The sequence below is a fragment of the Euprymna scolopes genome, chromosome 11 (assembly GCF_053919585.1).
Source record: "Euprymna scolopes isolate OS-2025 chromosome 11, ASM5391958v1, whole genome shotgun sequence".
Classification (NCBI taxonomy): domain Eukaryota; kingdom Metazoa; phylum Mollusca; class Cephalopoda; order Sepiida; family Sepiolidae; genus Euprymna; species Euprymna scolopes.
The window spans coordinates 17,968,125-17,978,124 of record NC_136492.1 but is presented as its reverse complement, the minus strand read 5'-3'; the positions used below and the strand labels follow the sequence as shown (position 1 = coordinate 17,978,124).

General features: G+C 32.2%; 1 pseudogene across 1 annotated transcript in view; it reads right to left on the bottom strand.

The window, feature by feature from the left end:
* LOC145287781 (polycomb protein SCMH1-like) overlaps nt 1–10,000 on the bottom strand; it is a 64,831-nt pseudogene that overhangs the window by 43,833 nt on the left and 10,998 nt on the right. Inside the window, exon 3 of the transcript XR_013869195.1 lies at nt 9,836–10,000. This exon is cut by the window's right edge and continues 79 nt beyond it. The product of XR_013869195.1 is annotated as a polycomb protein SCMH1-like (transcript). The remainder of the gene's footprint in view (nt 1–9,835) is intronic.

Sequence of the window (10,000 nt, the reverse complement as noted above, 5' to 3'; positions counted from 1 at the left end):
ACAAAAATTAAACCCAGGATTTCATAACTTGTATGAATAGAAACATAAGTATGTTTTACTTAATCTAAGAAACAAATACAACTACAGCCACTGGCACATTAGTAAGTGTTATTTCTACTGCAGTTATTTGCTGTACATGCAGTTTATGAAAATGTTATGATTGCTAGTGCAATTTATGAAAATGCTATGGAACAACTAAAGATGTTATGATTGCTAGTGCAGTTTATGAAAATGCTATGGAACAACTAAAGATGTTATGATTGCTAGTGCAGTTTATGAAAATGCTATGGAACAACTAAAGATGTTATGATTGCTAGTTCAGTTTATGAAAATGCTATGGAATAACTAAAGATGTTATGATTGCTAGTGCAGTTTATGAAAATGTTATGGAACAACTAAAGATGTTATGATTGCTAGTGCAGTTTATGAAAATGCTATGGAACAACTAAAGATGTTATGATTGCTAGTGCAGTTTATGAAAATGCTATGGAACAACTAAAGATGTTATGATTGCTAGTGCAGTTTATGAAAATGCTATGGAACAACTAAAGATGTTATGATTGCTACTGCAGTTTATGAAAATGCTATGGAACAACTAAAGATGTTATGATTGCTAGTTCAGTTTATGAAAATGCTATGGAACAACTAAAGATGTTATGATTGCTAGTGCAGTTTATGAAAATGCTATGGAACAACTAAAGATGTTATGATTGCTAGTGCAGTTTATGAAAATGCTATGGAACAACTAAAGATGTTATGATTGCTAGTGCAGTTTATAAAAATGCTATGGAACAACTAAAGATGTTATGATTGCTAGTGCAGTTTATGAAAATGCTATGGAACAACTAAAGATGTTATGATTGCTAGTGCAGTTTATGAAAATGCTATGAAACAACTAAAGATGTTATGATTGCTAGTGCAGTTTATGAAAATGCTATGGAACAACTAAAGATGTTATGATTGCTAGTGCAGTTTATGAAAATGCTATGGAACAACTAAAGATGTTATGATTGCTAGTGCAATTTATGAAAATGCTATGGAACAATTAAAAGATGTTATGATTGCTAGTGCAGTTTATGAAAATGTTATGGAATAACTAAAGATGTTATGATTGCTAGTGCAGTTTATACAAGAAAATCATTAAAAAAAAGAAAAAAAAACTTATTTCATAGCTATCACTTCTTACTACTCTTTATGTTTTACCTATTTCTTACATGTAATCATATACATGATGGGAAGGAAATTTTTTAACATATTTTTACAAAAACATTGGCTACATATAAATATAAACGGACCTGAGGGGATTGCCAATTATATTGTGATGATGACTGAACTTACGCATTCATGACCTGAAAGTTTCATCTGTTGCAAATATTGACAGTGTGAGACTAAGAAAGCAATCCTTGTCATAGACATGCATCAGAAGCATAGATGCTTCATTAAATTCCTGGCAGAAGTGCTTTGAGAATGGTGGTGACTATGCAGTAAAATAATTTCTGGAAAACAAAGGTTTGACTTAACTCTTTAAACATTGTTCTCATGTAAGGAAAGAATGTCTGTGGAAGTATTCATCTGGTGTGAGTGGAGTTGGCTCCAAACAGATTCACTACATTTCACACCAGTGCAGCCCATCCATGTCGACAGCCCTCTGCATGAATGAACCACTCTAGATTCCAGTGACAAGCACCAAAGATTTGAAGGCCCAAAACAGTATCCCGATCTGCTTTGATCATTGACAGCTCTGTTTAAAACTGCCTATTTCTGTTTCTTCCACTCTACAGGTGTATTCAGAATCACCAGTTAGCAAGCAAACTCATTTGACCGGAGATGCTTAAATGTCTGGAATATCACACTCAACATGGATTGTGGAATTGAATACTGTCATAGATTCTGAGTAGAAGAATACGACAAAGACAGTAGAGGTCAAAATCTTTGAGTTGATGGAGATCCTCCTTGCATTTGGAGTCGGGTTTCGCAGCCGTAGAATAGAATGGTTCAGACAAGAGCTTGGTAGATGCAAGTCCTGGTGGAACGTTTGATCTTCCAACGGGATCAAAGGCACCTTTGAAGACGACAGAAAGCACTTGATCAATCTGAATGAAAATTTCATATTTTGATTGACTTGTAACCATGAAGGTTGAAGCAAGATACTTGAACTGTTCAACTCCCTCCACTCAAGAAAGGGTGACTATCACTGTATATGTGCAACAGATAAAATGTATATAACTAGCTGTGTCTACCAAGATTTACTTAGACACTACTTTCACAAAGGAGAAAGTAAAATGAAATGAATATGATTTTCGAAATGTATGTTTAACTTGAAAAAAAAAAAAAAAATTTTTGAATCATAATAAAAAAAAAAAAATATGTTGGGGGAGGGCAAGTTCCAGCATCGTCACCCATTAAAATAGAGGAAACCAGGAATAACCTCTAAAAGTAAATAAATTGAAAAGGAGCAGAATGACTCTTTTCACCCAAAATATTAAGCCTTTAGCAGTGATGTATAAAAGGAGATGATGGTTAAGTGATTAATGACAGACAAACGACCGGGATGTCCTCAGTTCGAATCCAGTTCGTTCCACTGAGACTTCCACTTAGATTCTAACTAGAAAAATATCGGGGAAACCAATGCCAACAATAGAATTATCTACTTCATATGAAACTAGCCTGGGTGTCCGACGTTGCTCGGGTGTTTGGAGGTGTGTGTTGAGCAAAAAAAAAAAAAAAAAAGTGGTAATAGGCAGGCAGAACCGAACCCGTGCCGCGAAGGCAGAAAAGAAAGTGAAAGAAAATCTGACGTCTTAGCCAATGTCTTCATGATGCGACCGAAAGTCAAAAGCACTGAAATTAACCAAAGTCAATCCAACGGTAATAATGACTTGCTAAAATGTTGGCGGAAAAAAAAAAAAATAAATAAATAAAATATCGACCCCTCCTTGTACAAAACGGCAGAGTTTAGGGTGAAGGAATTAATGTTCTTGGCCAATTTTTCGATATTTATCCAAGATGTCGCGCTTCAAAACGATATGGATCTTGTGAAAATCCGTCGCCTCTGTTCAAAGTTTTAGTGAGACATACATACATACATACATATATACATTTAAACAGACAGGCGAGATTTATATTATAGATGGATGAATGATATAAAAATAAATCATTGTAAAAAGATGGGAGAGGTGGGGGGGGACTACTCAATGAATTGTTTGCTTGGGTGTGCTCTGTGCAGGTTACTTTGGGGAGGGTTGGCATTTAACAGAATAAAGTAACTGCTTTATTTAGAAATTAATTTTGTCTTGAAATTAATTTTGAAAATTCTTTGTAATGTACTATATGGATCACAAACTCTAAAAGTAAATTGCCCAGAAACGATTGGAAAGACTCCTTTCATCCAAACTGCTAAGTTTCTATCTACGATATAAAAACATGCGTTAATAGAACTATGCATTATAAACTTAAACTCAATAAATTAGAAAACTGAAAATGAATAGTGAATTAATGAGATGTCCTTTTGCAAAGCAATATGAAAATTACTTTAGCTTGGAATGTAAATTGCATATTGATCTAATCAATATATTATTTTGTTTTAAATATTTATTTGGCATAATAATCTCTCTCTGCTCATGCTATAAATGTTTCAACTTTACAGAATTTCTAATATTTGTGTAAAGATTATAAATATTAACACCATTTTTTTTTTTTTTTTTTTTTACTTGTTAAAAGCAAACAAAAAAAAATGAGAACACTTGAAATTTAAAAACATTTTCTTTTGCCCATATGATGCTAATAATTTTTTTATATTACATGAATTTAAGAAAATTATCTATATAATTATAAAACTCTGGACCGTCCCAAGTGTACTGCCTTCTTCGACGATTGAGTGATTCCATCTTTTAAAAAAAGGGATGACAGGTGAATTTATATGTGTGCGTGTGGCTCAGAGGCTAAGGAATGAGAGTGGAGAGTTGTGTTTTGGTTTTGATGTTAATTAATGTCAACCAAGTCATATATGTATATATATATATATATATATATATATATATATATATATATATATATAGTTTTGATCTCACGACTATGTATTAGGTTTAATGTAATAATCGATAGAGAATATTCTCTATAATAATAAATACAGAATATGCATGAATTAAAATATCATATTTAAGCATATCTTACAACCGAACAATACCTGGTAGCCTGCTAATTATATATATATATATATATATATATATATATATATATATATTAGTGATGGGACGATTCCAACATTTTTACCTGATTCCAATACAATTATTGATTCTGATTCTTTATAAATCTCTAATTATTTAACTATAAGAGTTCGTAAAAGCACATGTTGAATATGCAGAGATTTTTCTAAACGTCAAAATACACTTGTGCAGGATGATCTATCGATTTTAGTTTTACTGGTAATTTAAAATCAATAAATATTTATTATTTTATCATTATTACCAGCAATGAAAGATTTGGTTTAAACAAAATCAGATAAACAAGACAACTAAAAGAATCGTTTTGGCATCGGAAAATGGGCATTAATTTTTCTGATTCCGATACCCACAAATCTTCCGATTTTTTCGATTCCCGATTCCGATTAATCATCCCAACCCTAATATATGTGTGTGTGTATATATATATATATATATATATATAAAAATGTGGCAATATTTTGTGTAATGGTTTGTACATTAAGAGAAAAAAAAACATTTCACAAAATGAGAAAATGTCCAGATTTTCATGTTTCACATTCAATTTTTATCAACAAATACATTTTCTGATAAGAAGCAGGCGGAAACTTGAAATATTAAAATTCTAAATTAGAATATGCATAAGTTACATGCTTTTATGTTTTCCAATAGGCTATTTATCAAATGTCAATTTTTTTTTTTTCTTTGCAATAAACATACACATATTAGTGGCCTGGCAAGGCCACAGGGGAGACAACAAAGCAAAAAGAAAAATAATAAAAATCCTAAGCAAAATTCATCCTAAAGCAAGAAAAAATGAAATTGACCTGACAGGACTATATATATATATATATATATATATATATATATATATATATATATATATGCACACAAATGTAGAAAAATTTAAGTATATTTTACTGATTTAAAAATATAGCTTCTTTTTAACCAATTGTCATAAAATTTTAACCATAAAATAGTATTATAATCTTCAAAAAACCTGCAAATTTTCATGTAGTTCCGTCCCATAGAATCAAAGATATGAGCATTACAATATTTAATTTGGCTACCAGTATAGATATACTACCTTTTTTGGCAATTTTATAAGTTCCAAATCTCAATGACTATTGATCAGAATTTAACAAATGAAGGCTCGTTGGAAAAGTAATGACCTGAATTGTGTAGTGGCCTATATGACATTTGCTCTTAAGGTCACAAGGAGGATCATCCATTATCCAAAGCCTATTTTTGGCACTTTTTTTTTTTTACAACCATAAAATGTTTCAAGCATAGTCATTTGTTTTCCTAATTTTGCATATGAATTACAAAATATCTGATATTTCCTCAAACCCTCTGACTTTGATGGAGGGACAAACTAAAACTTGCTATGGTTTCAAATGATCTTAAATAACAGCAAGGGGAGACTTGATTCCAAATATTTCTCATGTTATATATCTCCTCTTTGGTTTTCATACATAAAGTAAATTTCACAGTGTATAAGGATTATTTGAGACTGGAGATATTCATAATCTTACCCTATTTTCAAAAGAGGGGAGATATAACATATGAGAAATATTTGGAACCAAGTCTCCCCTTGCTGTTATTTTAGATCATTTGAAACCATAGTAGCAAGTTTTAGTCTCCCCTCCAAGGCAAGAGGTTTTTGGAGAAATGTAGATATACATGTAATTATTTGGCATGATCAAAGGCTCGGCTAATTTTAGTTAAAAATATTTTAAAATAATGTGCAAGACAGAAAAACGTATAAAAGAAAAAATGTAAGGGAGACAATCTATTCTTACCTTTTAGTTAAAATAATTATCTACCTTATATTGAGCTTTTAAAGTTATTCAAAATTGTTACCATTGTAATAATTTTTATCAGAAATAATTTTCAGAAGAAAACTTAAGCAACTTATACTTTTTACTGTAAAGAACATGATGCGAGGATGAAAAGGAAATAATGGCTAGTTAGAATCAAATATGTTAGATTTAAGATGATTAATTAACTTCATATAGATTAGACAAATTTTAAGCACTTTTCTTTCTTAGTAATTATCAAACTCACTAACAGATTTTCCCCTAACCTCAATTCTATTGAATTTAATAATTTCATTGATTTAAATCTATAACACAAAATGTAATTAATACTGACACTTTTAAACTACAAAAAAAAAAAAAAAGAAAAAAAAAGTAAATTTAATATCCGGGCAACACCAGGTACACTGCTAGTGTTATATATGAAAAGATTTGAAAAAAAAAAAAAAAAAATTAGTCTGTTCATTATTATCAATTTACAATCATAAGAAAAAAAAAGTATAATTTAATTTCTCTTAATTGTTTAAGTGAGATAACTTTTTTTGTGCGATTCTACAGAATTGGGACAAACTTTTGTAGTCGATAAATGGACTTTTCAGATAAAAAAAAAAAACAATGGTTTCAACTGATTTTTTATCAATTCTAATAAGTTACAATGGTAGCTTCCAAATTATGCAGTCAAAATTACCTGAATATTACAGAATTATTTAAAAAAAACAAAAAAACTTAGCAGGTGAAAAATTGCCGTCATCTCGTTTGAATCTAAACAAATTACCTCCCTTTTGAACTGTTTTACAATCGTTTTCTTCAAATTCTATTTTTATTTTCTTTAATAAATAATTTTCTACCTTATCGATTTTCATAATTTTTTTTATATAAACATCTTAAAAATATAAGGAATATGCAGATACCATTGTTTTCATGTGAAATTCAATTTTACAATTTCCAAAATCTCGTCCCAATAGTGTAGAAGCACTGTTTTTGGTTTTCTTTTGTTTTATTAGGGGGAGGAGGATTTGGAGGGACCATTACATATAGCCAACATCCAACATTGAGATGTCGAGATAAATACACTTAATATGGCTAAGATTTTTTTAACATCCCAAAACAAATTGCACTTTATATCTCTAAAACTATCATAAAAATAACTTGATGTGTGCATGTGTTCGTTCCCTACAGACTTCTGAAAGGCTGGGCTGATATTTTTGAAATTTCACACAAATGTACTTTCTGTATCTGGCAGTATATTCTTAGATCAGTGTTTTTTTTTTTTTTGTTTGTTTGTTTTTTGTTTAATCAGAATGTCTTGATAAGTATTGAAAATCAAAAAAATCTGATGAGAAAAGAACAGGTGATTTTGACTAAAGTTAACAGCTTATACAACCTAACATTACACTTGCATTTCAGAAATTTTATTACTGCACAAGCAACATAAAATCAACAGTATGTTCTTCGATATGACAGAGGCACATTCAAAATGAATACAAGTTTAGAACACAATTGAACAAATATACTTTACTTTGGCATTTTTAATTCAAACCGATATATATAAAAATAATTTTAAAAAATCAACAGTAGGTTCTCTACTGTGCAATGTAGACTACACTGTATTGTGGACTGCAGGGAGGCATGTGAAACTTTCTCCGCGGTGGGTCCCTAACTAGAGTAGGCAATTAATCCATTTGATTGAAAAATAGATTTCATTGATTCCGATGACAAAATATGTGATGGTTAGACATTCATTGATCCTCATCCAATCCTGAGCAATGTCGAGTCTCCCTGCTAGTTTAAATAAATGTATTTTCCATTTAGCATTCTCTACATTACAAACATACTAAGATTTTTTTTTTGTTTACTAGACCACCCGTGAAACCTTGCGGTCAGTTTTCATTATAACACTGTAGAGCTCGTCATCTTGCTTGTCACCATACACAGTGAATGATATCAAAGGCAATTGGCATAAATTAGAAAAGGTTGAGAGGGGAGGGCGGGTAACAAGAAAAGGGGTGACCAAAGGAGGGGGGGGGGATAACAAGAGGAAAAGAAGAGTGAGAAGAGTGAGGGTGCCAAAAGAACATAGTTAGGGAAGCCAGATTGGGAGTGTAAAAAGAGACTTATCCAGAAGGATTCACAGACACACACACGGATTGTCAGTTTTGACGTATGAGGTTCACATAATTGTTTTTTTTTTGTTTTTTTTTTTTTAAATTGCATTTTACATTTTTGCCCCCAAACAAGGCACATTGCCACTTTGATGCAGGGGGGGGGGCTACTATCAGGGACATAAGCTACAGGGGTACTATGTAGGGAGTTGGGCAGCAAGATGTTTGTTCACATTACACTTCAACTTTTGCATGTCAGTACAGTTGGGGAAGCAGGGACCCAGAAGGGAGTTCCAAAGTTTAGCAATTCTGGGGAAGAAACTACTGGAGTTGTTCGAAATCAACACAGATAAATTTTGTTTATCGTGGTGAAGGCTTTCTGTAGAACCATCCACACCTTTTAGAACAACTGCTAATCTCAGTTGATGCAATTGAATGCAGAAAGTAGACTTTAGGTTTTATATCAGAATTTCTGTCGCCGAGATGCATATCTTAACGAAGACTTCAGGTGTATTTCTCCTGGTGTTATTTTTATTTTATTTATTTATTTATTTTTTTTAAGCCTGCTCCCAGATATAAACCTGGAAATTTCTGCATCCCGACGCAGTACATACAGCGCTTAGCATTCCCAACTGGTCACCCATCAGGTACTGACCAGTACCTTTGTTGCTTAATTTTGGTGATCTAATGAGAACCTATGTCAAAGTGATTATGTTATATATAAACAAATACTGACACGAGTCACTGACTGAATCGCATATCATGAAATTTTTTTTTCCAGCCTTCTCCAATACGTATCAAACAAAGCTTTTGGTAACTACCATTCATCCTTTGAGATGTCATTCATTTTGAAGTAACTAAGTTTGGTTGTTTTGTTTTATGGCATATCAACCCTTTTCAAGTTATTTAATGCCGAATTCAGTTATTTTGGAAACGGTTTTTATGCTTCAAGTTCTTTATATCTTTAAATAGTTATTCATAGAGTTTGGTTTGGTTGTTTTATGGCATATCAACCTTTTTCAGATTATTTAATGCTGAATCATGTTATTTTGTGGAAGGTTTTTATTTAATTCTTCAAGCTCTTTGTATCTTCAATCGTTAGTTTGTAGTGTTTGGTTTGGTTGTTTTATAGTGGATTGTATCGTTTTTGTTCCCTGCCCTGTAGAACATGAAGGAATTTTGCAATGGGAGAGGGAAAAGGGTTACAGTATTAATGTTTGGTACATTTTAAGTTAAGAAACCAGTCAGGAAGTGGGGGAGACAGAAAGAGAAAGGAGAAATGGGAGGAAGGAAAAGGGGGGGGGGTTGCACAACATAATTAAGTTTTGCAAAAGGAAGTAGAAAAACAAAAAGCAGCAATGTTAGGCGCATTTTGTCTCAGGAAACCAATATCTTCAGACAGCCTGATCTGGTAGCACCAGTCAAAGTAAATATACACATTTTTTTCTTGATGATAATCATAAAGTGTGCCTCGTGAAAAACAAGATGACAAACATTCAGCCTGTTATAAGCATAGATATGCAACAAGCCTTTCGAAAGACAATAATATACAAGTAGAACAAGAAACCTGATGTATTTTGAACCATGCAGCACAAGAAACGGAAGCAATAATACCATCGGTGATGAAAAGGACTTTGATGACAAGGGCTACGACAACAATGAGGAAGAGCAACAGTTGAGAGGGGGGAAAAAATTTTAAAAGAAAAGAGAAAATTACCTTTTTGCCCTGGTGGCTGCAAAGGGTGTCCATTTTTCGTACACCACCCCACTGGGAAGATATCACGGGAATCGAACCGACACCAATAGTCGAAGGCTCCTCGCCAGCCATCAAACGTGATGTAGATCTGGTCATTACTTACAGCGCCAACTGTAGCAGGACATA